Raw genomic sequence first — 12,391 nt, forward strand, 5'->3', positions numbered from 1 at the left:
GAAAAAAATACTTGCAAAAGAAATGAAGTTTTCTTTATGGAAGGAGCATGCTCTAAAACTTTTGAAAGTGTCTTACTTTCCAGGAAAGGGCCTCACTATGAGATCTTCTTCAAAATAATTTCAAATAAAAATCACTAAGAGAAGTAACACATACCTTTCGATCTAGGGATTGCAATTCAAACAAGCCTTAGCAGACTTCCTGAAGACACCTTCACTGGTTTTTTCACTGACTAAAGAATTTCAAACTACTTTGGATCATCTTCTGAGATTCTTGAGCCTTGGATCTTTCATCTTAGGTCTTTTAATTGATTTCCCCATAGATCAGAGGCAACAAATTGGAGTTCGATACCATATTTTACTTAATCCATGGTCATACTCCAGAGTAAGAAACATAACACTAGTTGTTTTAAAAAATCATACCATTTGTCTCCTTAAACATTGCAATAGTTGGTCAAACTCATGTGATTATATCATATACTACTCAAGTTAGATACTGGATAACACTGAAAACTAAAGCATTTGTTCAATATTATAAAATAAATCTTAACTAACTTTGACTGAGGTATTTGAGATACTTTGAATATTCTGAGGCCATGTATCAGGCTTATTTTCCATCTATGAAAAAATATACTGCCATCTCAACCTACTATAAGAACACTGAGGTTTTTAGATAGATTAGTTAGTCACTAAGGCCCTTAACCAATGGAGATCAATGAAAAGGAATTTGAAGATGGGAACAAAGGCCTAGATTGTGATCTTGCCAAAACTAAGGAATCTAGTGAGAATGGTGGTAGGAATGCAAGGTTTGGCACTGACAACCAGTATTATATCTTTGACATGTTAATACATTGTCATAAATGTTGAGATCATGCCTCTACTAGTGCCTAAGACTACACATCACGTGATACATAAACTCAATTGACAAAACACCTGAAGACTTTATTTACAACAAATTTCTCATTTCACATTATATTTAATCACCAAGAATAAACTCAATCGAAAAAACACCTGAAGACTTTATTTACAATAGATTTATCATTTCACATTATATTTAAACAGACACGATACAAAGAGATTACTGCAGATTCTACCTACCTGGATAGTGTTCTAGCATAAGGAGCTCTGAAGGCGGCCACTATAGCAGACACCACTTTAAGGAATGAATGCAAGGCTATGGGCTTTCTACCTTGCACAAGACACTAGCATTTCAATTACATGATCTGGGAAGAGTATTTATGTTCCTATTGCGATTAAGAAAGCAATTATTTTTTTAACTATTTATTTGCCACGATTTTCCCGTCTTATTGTTCTGAAAAAACACTGACAAAAAATTGTTAGAATCCTCAAGTCAAATATTTTTGTGGAAAGTGTACAAGAAAAAGCATTAGCTCAAACAATATCAAAGATAGATTTAACCTGTAGGAGTTATGTTATATGAGTGTTCTATAGAAGAGACTAATGATTTCACTAGTTTAAATCTGGAACCAACGATTTCATACACTCAATGTGGATTCTGGAACCAAGAACACTAGCACACATAAATTGGGGGACATATCCATTGGTCCATGCACGCATAAATTGGGGAGCACATAGATAGATAGTGTGAGCAACACTCCACAACCAATCGATTAGCAATGCATTAGCGAAGACAAGGGCAAAGTCTAAAAATGTTGTATGCAGACACAAAGAGTAAGCAATAACGTATAAGCATATTCATATTCAAGTAGTTGGTTTGATGGTTGTGGCTTACCTGGAAACGAGTCAACAATTCATAAATGGTCCAAATGGAGGATTCTTTCACAAAATTGATACCTTGCGCTGCCTGCAACGAGTCACCAAGAAATGGAGGATGATTCTGATTCACAAAATGTATACCCTGGTCCCTGGCACTGCTTGAAAGGAGTCACCAACTCAGAAATAAAAAATGGAGCCAACTCAGAAATCAGAAATGGAGGATTCACAAACTGACTATCAAATTTATACACCCTTGCCATTGATGAAAACCAGATTTGAAAACAGGGAGCCGTATCACCCTTGCCCTCCATTTGAAAACCAATAAATCGGGAAGCCAGGGTGATTGGGAGAAAATCCAACCTCCCAAACTAAAAAAGGGGTGATTTGCTAAAATTTAACAACCTCCCAAACCAGAAAATGGGTGATTTGCAAGAATTTAACATCGCCCAAACCAGGCAAATCAGGCCAAATGAGTTTTGCATGGTTTAGCCGCTCGTTTTTTTGGGGGCTAAAATGAAAAAAATTTTTTTTTTTAAATAAAAGTTGGGCTAACTATATCAAATGGGTGTTTTATAAAAATTTCGCCCCTCTAAAATGCAAAACCCCTTAAATTTGGCCCTTGGGCTAAAATTCGCCTCTAAAATTTACCATGACTTTAGTTTTCAATAGTCTTAGCTCCAATAAGAGTTTGTAGGACCATCACTCAAACTCAAGAAGTTCTTATGGCAAGGAGGAAAATCGAACACAAATATCACTTAGTAAATTAGGTTAATGTTAAGTTCCCTCTTAACAATGGTGGCCTAAGTGTGAAACATCCAACAATGATGAATCTGGAATTCAAATGAAAGTTGTTATGGAATTTAATAACTGACAATAATGGCAAGTGGAAGCAAGCCCTGCTTTGAAATACTTGTCAGGAAATATGAATTGCTTCCTAGATCATACTCCCTATAGCAAAAGTTAATGGAAAGTATGGAGACTAATATCAATGACCATTCCTCTCAGCCTCTCATGGGTCCCTATAAATGGAGAAAATATAAATAGTTGTCAAGGAAACATCGTGGGAAGCCCTCCATGGAAAATAACCCAACCCTTCTCCCACTTGGGTCTCGACTTTTAGGAGTGGGATAATGCACATTATTTGATATTTTTAATTGATCCTCAAAGGGATCTTAGGAGGGATAGAACCTGTCCTACATCCCTTGAAATCTTAGGTTTCTTATCCTTGCATATACTTCCTCCTTGAGATGATGTGATCCTAACTCAATGAATAAAGAAGATTGTAGAGTTTGGGGCGCATCATCGTACACAGTCAAGTTGGAATACAAGAAACATATCTTCCCAAATGGGTTTCCCGCATGATTGAATATTTTTTCTAAAATACAGCACTTGGATGGGATTCCTAAAATAAACGTAGTTTTCTAGACATTGTCTTCTAAAAATATTCTCATAGCCAAAAAATGTGGCTAAAAGAGGAACATAGGGACCCTCATGATGTGAAATCTGCGATGAAAATATTCAGCACTACTTTATAGAATGTGAATTCACAAGGAAAGTTTGGACACAATCAATGCAAAACTCATTGGTTTGAATGAGTTTTGCATGGTTTAGCCACCAAGATCCATTGAGTTTGAAAGCTTGGCCAAATGAGTTTTGCATGGTTTAGCCGCCAAGATCCCTTGGATGGCACTTGTAAAATACATTTGTTGGAAAATATGGTTAAAGATAAAATATGGAAATATTTCAAAATACACAAACTAACTCTGTAGTTTTTGCAGAAATAGTCAAGTCCCTACCAATTGAACATATCCATAGCAAAGGTTCCAAGTCACACAACCCCAAATAATGGATCCTTTTGAAGTGGGAGTTTGGGTGTAGCATCAAACAACCAAGTAGTGTGGTATGCATTGTTGTAGAGTAATAAATTATTTAAGAACATCCCATTTCATATGCTAACCATGGCAATGGACTCAAATAACATCATTCATCATTTAAATATTAGTACCATCCATGGGATTTGAAGCTGAAACTATTATATAAGAGAGTCAAATGAATTTTAAACCCAACTCCAAAGTACAAGGCAACCAATGTTCTTTGTGAGATAAACATAGAAGTGGACGCATTGTGAAATCAATAAACTAGACAATCCTTGAAACCTTGTGGGTAAGCAGAGCCATACAATCCTACATGATCCCATAGTGCACAAAGGGCAGGCATGTGGATTTAATTTAGCAAGAAAAATGTCAAAACCAACAATGAATTGGATCCAAGGTTTTGGGTGTGGAAGTGTCATTCTTCATTTAAGAAGCAATGACTTAGTTATATTTTTGCCCTTCATCAGCTATGTATAATGCATGGAGCAACCCACTCAAAATACAACACATGCATAATGCCTTCTTTAAGTGTGGGAGAATTACAAGATTGAGCTTGGTGTATAGGAATTACCTAACCTTGCATTCATGTGGATTATTGGGCCATTTTGATGCACTCATGTAGGCATGTTGTCAATTTTCCATGGTGGGAAGATGATAAAAACAATGTTATTATGGCTCTGACTCTAAGACTCCATTCCAAATGAATTCCTTCTTTCTTTGTAATGTCAGTTGGATAGGAAGGTCAATTCAATAGCGGAAAAAGCAATTCCTTGGTTAGAATGTGTAATGGAAAGTGATGAAGGGACAATAGTTGCAATCAACAACTGACATGGAAACTTAGGATGGGAACAATAGAAGGCATATTGCAATGTGAGATGAGGAATTACTAGAGTTGTGGCAACAATACATGGTCCTCCACCTACATATAGAGTAGTTCATAGTGGAGTTCACACCCACTATGGAAATAATGATTGAATATCAAACTCTGATCCAAAGCCAAGCGAACGAGATTGATAGTTTATGGAAAGAATTAGAAGAGATATAGATAATAGAATCCCACCCTCCCCTTTCAACAATGTGAACATTGACCTCAACCAACATAGTTTTCTCCTCTCCCTCGACTTCTGTTGATTTGAATGTTCCAGCTCCTTTGGAATTCCCTGATACTGAAGAAGTTTCCTATGATAGAAAAATGTAGTCTCATAGATTAACATGAAAACAAAATTCTAAGTATGCATAAGTGTCTAATAGAGCATTAACATATAAACCTGCACATAATTTCGGTCTTTTGTCATGGTTGAGAAAACATTTTAAAAGCAAGCCATTTCTGGGAAGGCATATGAAATCTATGATTTTGTAGACACTATGTTGTAATCTCACTATGTCAACATATCTTTTTTTCTAATACAACCTACCAGTTATTGTTTAAAAATAAAAAATTATACACTTATTCATTTTAAGTCAAATATTTTCAACATCAAAAACCCTTATCAATTTAATTCAAATTTGATTTTCATTGATTTACTTATTCCCACTATAAATATATTTTGTGCAAGGATTGAAAACTTTGTTTAGTTAGGTCGGCGATTTTTCATAGCTAAACCTTCTTTTACCATGCTTTCACCTACCTAATATATATCTAAAACTAGTTTTTCATGTAACAAATTTCTATCTAATTCTAAGCATATTTTGTTTCTTCTTTTACCATCACCCTTTTTTATAAGATGATTCTTAAACTACCGAGGATATTCCATTAGACAATCATTGCAACATATATGATATATTATATTTAAAAATTTGAAATGTGTTATTAGGGTTTATTTCTCTATTGATTTATGGATCTATAAATTAATGTTTATTGTGTATGCATGCAAATTAGATAACAACGAAATAAATACTTACAAACCATAATTTGACTCAAGATATAACCTAAGAAAACCTTTTGGGAGGAATCCTAACTAGAAGGTGAGGCCTTACTTCTCTCTTTCCCATAATAGAAAATGACTGCGGGTACAAAGAAGCCCCCCATTATTCACTTAATTCTCATTATGGGGACCATTTTTGCATTGCATGTAGGCTTTGAGTGTATTGACTTCATTTCAAGTCTAATGCGTCTTTTATTTACTTTTGTATTATTTTGATAGTTTTCCTAAGTTTGATTAAGCTTGTTTGTTAATAAACTTTGTAAATAGGCTTTTCCAAACATCTCATATTAATGAATAAAACATAGCCCCCAAGACCAAGATCTTCATTATTATTATTATTAGTGGCTTTATTTTCCAAATAACAGCTTTCAATGTAACATATCGGAATGATATTGGAAGATCCCCTTCTAAATCCCTGATATTATAAGTCCTAGGCCTATTTATAAAGTGGTTGTAGTTTATAAAGTGGCTATAATTTATTGGAAGGAAGAACCATATCCTACGTAAGCCTCCTCCACTCCCTCTTATTGGAGAATGCCATATCGGGGTTTTGTTGCAAAACACATTTTAAAAAACTCTGATATAACACTCTTCCGATCTTCGAACTCCAATATATCGCTCTCTCTGATCGTCGATATTCCAATGCACCTCCAACCTCTAACTTCCGATAACCATTCATTTCCGATATCCAATATGTGATATCACATTGCTTCTGATCTCCGATATGCTCCAATCTCCGATACACAGACCCAATTTTGATTTAAGTTACGATTTAATTATGAAATCGCATCTGCCACTTAATCGAAACTTTTGAATGAAACCTCTGATATCACATCGCCGAAACAAAGCTCTGATATAATGGATCTGATATAGTTATTAAAATGAATTCATTATGGTTTCGCATCCACTCCATATCAAAGCTACCCAATATCGCAAATATTTTGTGTTGTCTCATTTCAAGAGTTGCGATGAGCTTTTCTCTGATCCCACTTGGTTCTTTCCACTTGTCACTTCCATATGGGGCCACTGTTATAATAATTGAAAAGTCTATTTTCAATGGTTTTGCGGGAAGTTTGTTTTGTTTAGTTTTCAATTTGGTTTTTAGTTAAGTTTAATAATAGAACTAATAAGCTTTGTTTGATTGAAACGGGGGTGAACCTAGGATCGATAAGGAGTAAGTAACAGTTCAATCCGGGATTTCCAAACACTCTTTTCCATGTGTTACTCATGCTCTAGGAATGCTTGGGCCGAATCGAATAGATCATTCGATCAACAGCCACACAACCACGTGTCGAGATCCAAATCAAAATAGACATAAGCAAAAGCTTAAACCAAGACTAATACCGTGAAGACCGTGATCTTGTTGGGCAATCTGCTCAATGGTTATCAATAGAAAATAAATCAAACTCAACAGCAAGCTACACTGGGCACTTTATCAAACAGAGACGATCTACATTTGGCATGTGATTCAACAAGAAGCAGACACCTAATTTAATTGCTTTTATTATTATCTCGGTTGTTGAGAGATACATGGAGCTATTGTTATTTTCACGATTTCACCTTAAGATTTGTATAAATACAATCTCTTCGACAGGAACCAAAGGATTTGAATCTGAGAGGAAGAGAGGCAGAGTAATGTTTGGGCTTACAATCTGTTTTTAAGGAGATATTTTGTGATTCATTTACACTATTGTAGTGGGAGTCGATCCATCTTTGCAGATAGGTAATCGAGTTTAAAGAAAACAAACGACTTGCACTACTATAACTCTCTATTGTTTTTTGTAATTTGATTCATTTTTATAATAATATTTATTTCTATAATTGGTTGCATAACACTACTTCTTTCTCTATCATTGGAAGCAAATCCTTTAGTTTTCAGATATCATTTCTGGTGTATGAGTATGTATGTGGATTTTTAGCACTATTGTTAATTGTTTATTGAAATGCTCACTTAGAATTTGGTCAAGCTATCTTACAGGGTTAATCAAAAATGAGATACGAAACTAGATATTGTATAAAGACAAACCTTTATCTCCTTGAGCTGCTAGCTATCTAATAGTTTAATCTTATAGATTTCTTGCTTCATACATGTCATGTATTTGAATTATTTCAGTGTTGTGGCATGAATATTTTGTTCCTTATGCATATGTTGTATTAGGAGTTGGATTTGTTTACAGTTAAGTGTCTAGTAACTACGTATTAGGAATTTAGTTGTTCATAATTGTTTTAACAAGAATTAGATCTTGTGAATTGTTTCCCTAGTCTAGTTCCTTCATTTTATTTTAACTCCTACACGCTTCTTTTCCCATCCTTTTTGCTCGATCTTGATTGGGAGAACGACTAATCCTTCCTTCAATCAAGATAGGTCTAGGATTAGATGCATCTTAGATTATAATTTTCATTTAGTTCTACTTTCTGCATTCTATAAGTCCCATCATACAGGGGCAAACTTTAGTTGTGGCTTTATTGAGCCCCAAATCAGCGTAAGGATCACTTTCTTGCTTAATCAGCAAGAGGGCTAATCCAATGTCTCTTCTCTAGTGGTAGGTGAAAGTCATATTTTAAGCCAGTGGAGATAGAGAGAAAGTAATGAGGCCAAGTCTAATCAGTCGGAACCACCATTTCAATGGAAAATGAATTGTTCTAAGTTCCTGACCAGGTGGTCTCCCTTATAATGTTGCAGGCAAATATTTTCAAGCCTTCAACATTTTTTGTGCTAGAAGGAGCACCAATGAATTGTTTTATTTGAATATTTTTTCTATTTAATATGGCCCTATATAAAAGACTTCCTTGGAGTTTCTTTATTGGATCTCATCCAAAAACCACTCCAGTAAAGGCAGTCAAGATCTTGTCTCAAGTAAAATATAATGGTAAGACATATGTTTTTAATCATCTCCTTCAATTTATCTTAAGTTGCAATAATTTCAATATTGACGAAGATATTATTTGCAGAATCTTTACTCTAATTTTGACAAGAAAAGCCAAAGGCTAGTGCTTGTCACTTTTAGTTGCCTCTGTATGTAGCTGGGATGAATTTTTGAAGATTTTCCTTCATTCATTTCAGGAATATGACTACGAAAAGGTGTGTGATCAGTTAGAAGAATTGTGTAGGATGGAAGGTGAGACTTTGGATATGTTTTATGTTAGATTTAAATTAATTTTAATGCAATTTCAATCCGAAATTTTTCCTCCTCAATTCCAATTTATTGGATGGTTTAGGCATTTAGTGTCTTTATCCTGTGATAACTATCAAAAACCAGAAAGTATAGCCTTTGTTGATAGTGATACACTTGCTCAAAATGATGATTTCGATTCTTTGCAAATTGAAATTACAAATGATAATGTTGGAATTGCTCCAAATTTACATAATGATCAAGTAGAATTTCAACAAAATGCACAATCTATTAGCAGCAATCAACAACAACTAAATCAGTAGCAATTAAATCAACTAGATAATGTCGGCAACGCACAGTCTACTGTTGAAATTAATTCACAATCTACTGATAATAAATTGCAAATGATGGAGAAGCTCAACAACAATTTGCAAATCCATCAAATATATGAAGAATCTAAATTGTCTATTTTGGAAAATCAGAAATCATCTATGCATAGAGAAACATTCATGTATATATCTTCAACTTCCTATTTTTCTCTCTATCCTGATATCTTTAACAATATTAGTTTAATTCATAATCGATAAACGGTTCCTTTGAATACAAAGTTAACATTAGAAAACAGAGGAACTGATTTTAATAATGAATTAAAAGAAGAGGTTACTTCGGTTGGAAGAAAACATTTTTCCCAGGTAAGATCAAAAAAAAATCTCATATGTCCATTCTCATACTTTTATTTTCTCTATTTTACCTTTTGCTTGAATTCCTTGACTCTATATTTTCTTCTAGCTATATTCCCGTATCCTTGTCTCCTTTTTTTTGCAAGTTTTCATTGGTTTCAGGATTTATTTTGTTTGAAGAGATTAGTAAAAGTAGCTAGGAAGAACAGTCAAGGAGTTTCAGGAAGTTTCCTCTTCCCTTTCTTGTTTCTGATTTTCATTCGGATTGATGACCTTTTTCTTAAAACAAAACAATATTTAAAGACTTGCAATTTAAATTTCTAGAACATGATTTGTAAAAAGAGAAAGTCCCCAGAAATGCACATCAATGAGTTATCATCTAATAAAAATTTCTTTACAAGATAAAAGCTCTAATCTTGATATACTTTTTATATCTTGTAAAAAAATTTACGCAAAGCTCATTCTCCCGATTGGCTTCCCTGTTGATTTGTTAACATTTGATGTTTGCCTTTTTATTTCATTTTCATATAATCATATGTATATACTAGAGTGTTTTTTGTTTGTTGAAGTACATTTTATTTTGGTTTTATACTTGGGTTATGTTTCCATCTGTGTGATCCAACGAAGTTCATTTCAAAAGGAAGATTATTAAAAGAAAAATAATTATGCTATTTTTCAGATTTTCACTTCATTATAAACTCTGACTACTTAATCACCATTCTACTAAATGATCTCTTAACTTAACACTTTAAGGGTCAATTCTATCATATGATAGAATATAACATATTTAGCTACTAAAGCAGCAAAGTTCATCAATAAAATTTTAGCACTCTTCCTATCATCCCGATCTCTTAAGAAGTGGATTCGTCTCCCCATTCATTAATAAAATATTTTTAGAGTGTAATTCAAAAATAAAAATAAAAACTTGAAAGATAGGGGGTCTCACCAAAAGCCAGCCTACCATGATGATAGGTACTAATAGTGGTGACATTATCACAGCTAGTTACCAAGCCAAGATAATGGTTTGTAGCCAAACGGTTATATGACAAGAGGTCTCATCACGATTTGACTTATTTTTTGTTATTAGTACGGGGGTATGCCATTGTCAATATCTAGTCACCAAGCCAGGACAATGGATTTCAAAGTAACTAAAAAGAAATAAAATTATTATTGATTCCTCTAAAGTATAAACTAATGAATGGGATATTGATACTTCCAAGGGTTAAAAGGTGATCTTGTCGAGACTATGAATGCTTGCTGGTGGAAATGGCACCACCTCTAACATTCGAGTATGTCTTTAAGCTGAACTCATAAATAAACTTTGTTTTCTTTAGTTCAAGCAAATATTTATACATAGATGTCTAAAATATGATTATACTCTTCTATCTAATACAAGATATTTCACGCAGATGTTGAATTCTAAATGGTTTTTACAGAGATATTTTTTAATAGGAAAAGTTGAGTCTTAGCATCTTATCTTTATTCCTTTTTCTTTGAACTTCCTTGGTATTTGCCCAGAGATCACTGGTTCTTCCCAGTGTTTCGTCAATGTTGTGGTAAAAACACAACCCCCCCATTATTCACTTAATTCTCATTATGGGGACCATTTTTGCATTGCATGTAGGCTTTGAGTGTGTTTACTCCATTTCAAATCTAATGTGCCTTTTATTTACATTTGTATTATTTTTATAGTTTGCCTAAGTTTGATTAAGTTTGTTTGTTAATAAACTTTATAAATAATTTTTTCTAAACATCTTAAATTAATGAATAAAACGTAGCCCCCAAGACCAAAATCTTAGTTATTATTATTAGTGGCTCTATTTTCCAAATAGTGGCTTTAGTTGTAACATATCAAAAGATCCCTTTCTAAATTCCCGATATTATAAGTCCTAGGCCTATTTATAAAGTGGTTGTAGTTTATTGGACGGAAGAACCATATACTATGTAACCCTCCTCCACTCCCTCTTATCGGAGAATGTCATATCAGGGTTTTGTTGCGAAACACATTTTAAAAACCTCCAATATAACACTTCGCTGATCTCCGAACTCTAATATATCGCTCCCTCCGATCACCGATATTCCAATGCACCTCCAACCTCCGACTTTCGATAACCATTCATTTCCGATCTTCAATATGTGATATCACATCGTTTCCAATCTCCGATATGCTCCAATCTCTAACACACGAACCTGATTTTGATTTAAGTTGTGATTTAATTATCAAATCGCATCCGCCACTTAATCAGAACTTTTGAACGAAACCTCCAATATCACATTGCTGAAACCAAGCTCTGATATAACGGATCTAATATAGTTATTAAAACGAATTCATTATGGTTTCGCATTTGTTCCATATCAAAGCTACCCAATATCGCAAATATTTTGTGTTGTCTCATTTTAAGAGTTGTTGTGAGCTTTTCTTTAATCCCACTTAGTTCTTACCACTTGTCACTTTCATATGGGGTCGTTGTTATCATAATTAAAAAGTCTATTTTCAAAGATTTTGTGAGAAGTTTGTTTTGTTTAGTTTTCAATTTGGTCTTCGGTTAAGTTTAATAATATAACTAATAAGCTTTGTTTGGATGAACCCAGGATCGATAAGGAGGAAGTAACAGTTTGATCCAGGATTTCCAAACACTCTCTAGCACGTGTCACTCCTGCTCTAGGAAACTCTTGGGCCGAATCGAATAGATCATTTGATCAACAGCCACTCAACCATGTGTCGGGATCCAAATCAAAATAAGTAGAAACAAAAGCTTAAACGAAGACTAATATCGTGAAGAGCGTGATCTTGTCAGGGAATTGGCTCAGTGGTTATCAACAGAAAATAAATCGAACTCAACAACAAGCTACACTGGGAACTTTATCAAATAGAGGCGATCTACATTTGCCCTGTGATTCAATAAGAAGCAAACACCTAATTTAATTGCTTTTATTATTATCTTGGTTGTTGAGAGATACATGGAGTTGTTGTTTTCACAATTTCACCTTAAGCTCTGTATAAATACAATCTCCTCGACAAGAAAAAAGGATTCAAATCCGAGAGGAAGAGAGGCAGAGTAATG

This window comes from Pinus tabuliformis, chromosome Q (assembly GCF_031772625.1).
Source record: "Pinus tabuliformis cultivar Carrire ecotype Pingquan chromosome Q, CPIR1, whole genome shotgun sequence".
NCBI lineage: Eukaryota > Viridiplantae > Streptophyta > Pinopsida > Pinales > Pinaceae > Pinus > Pinus tabuliformis.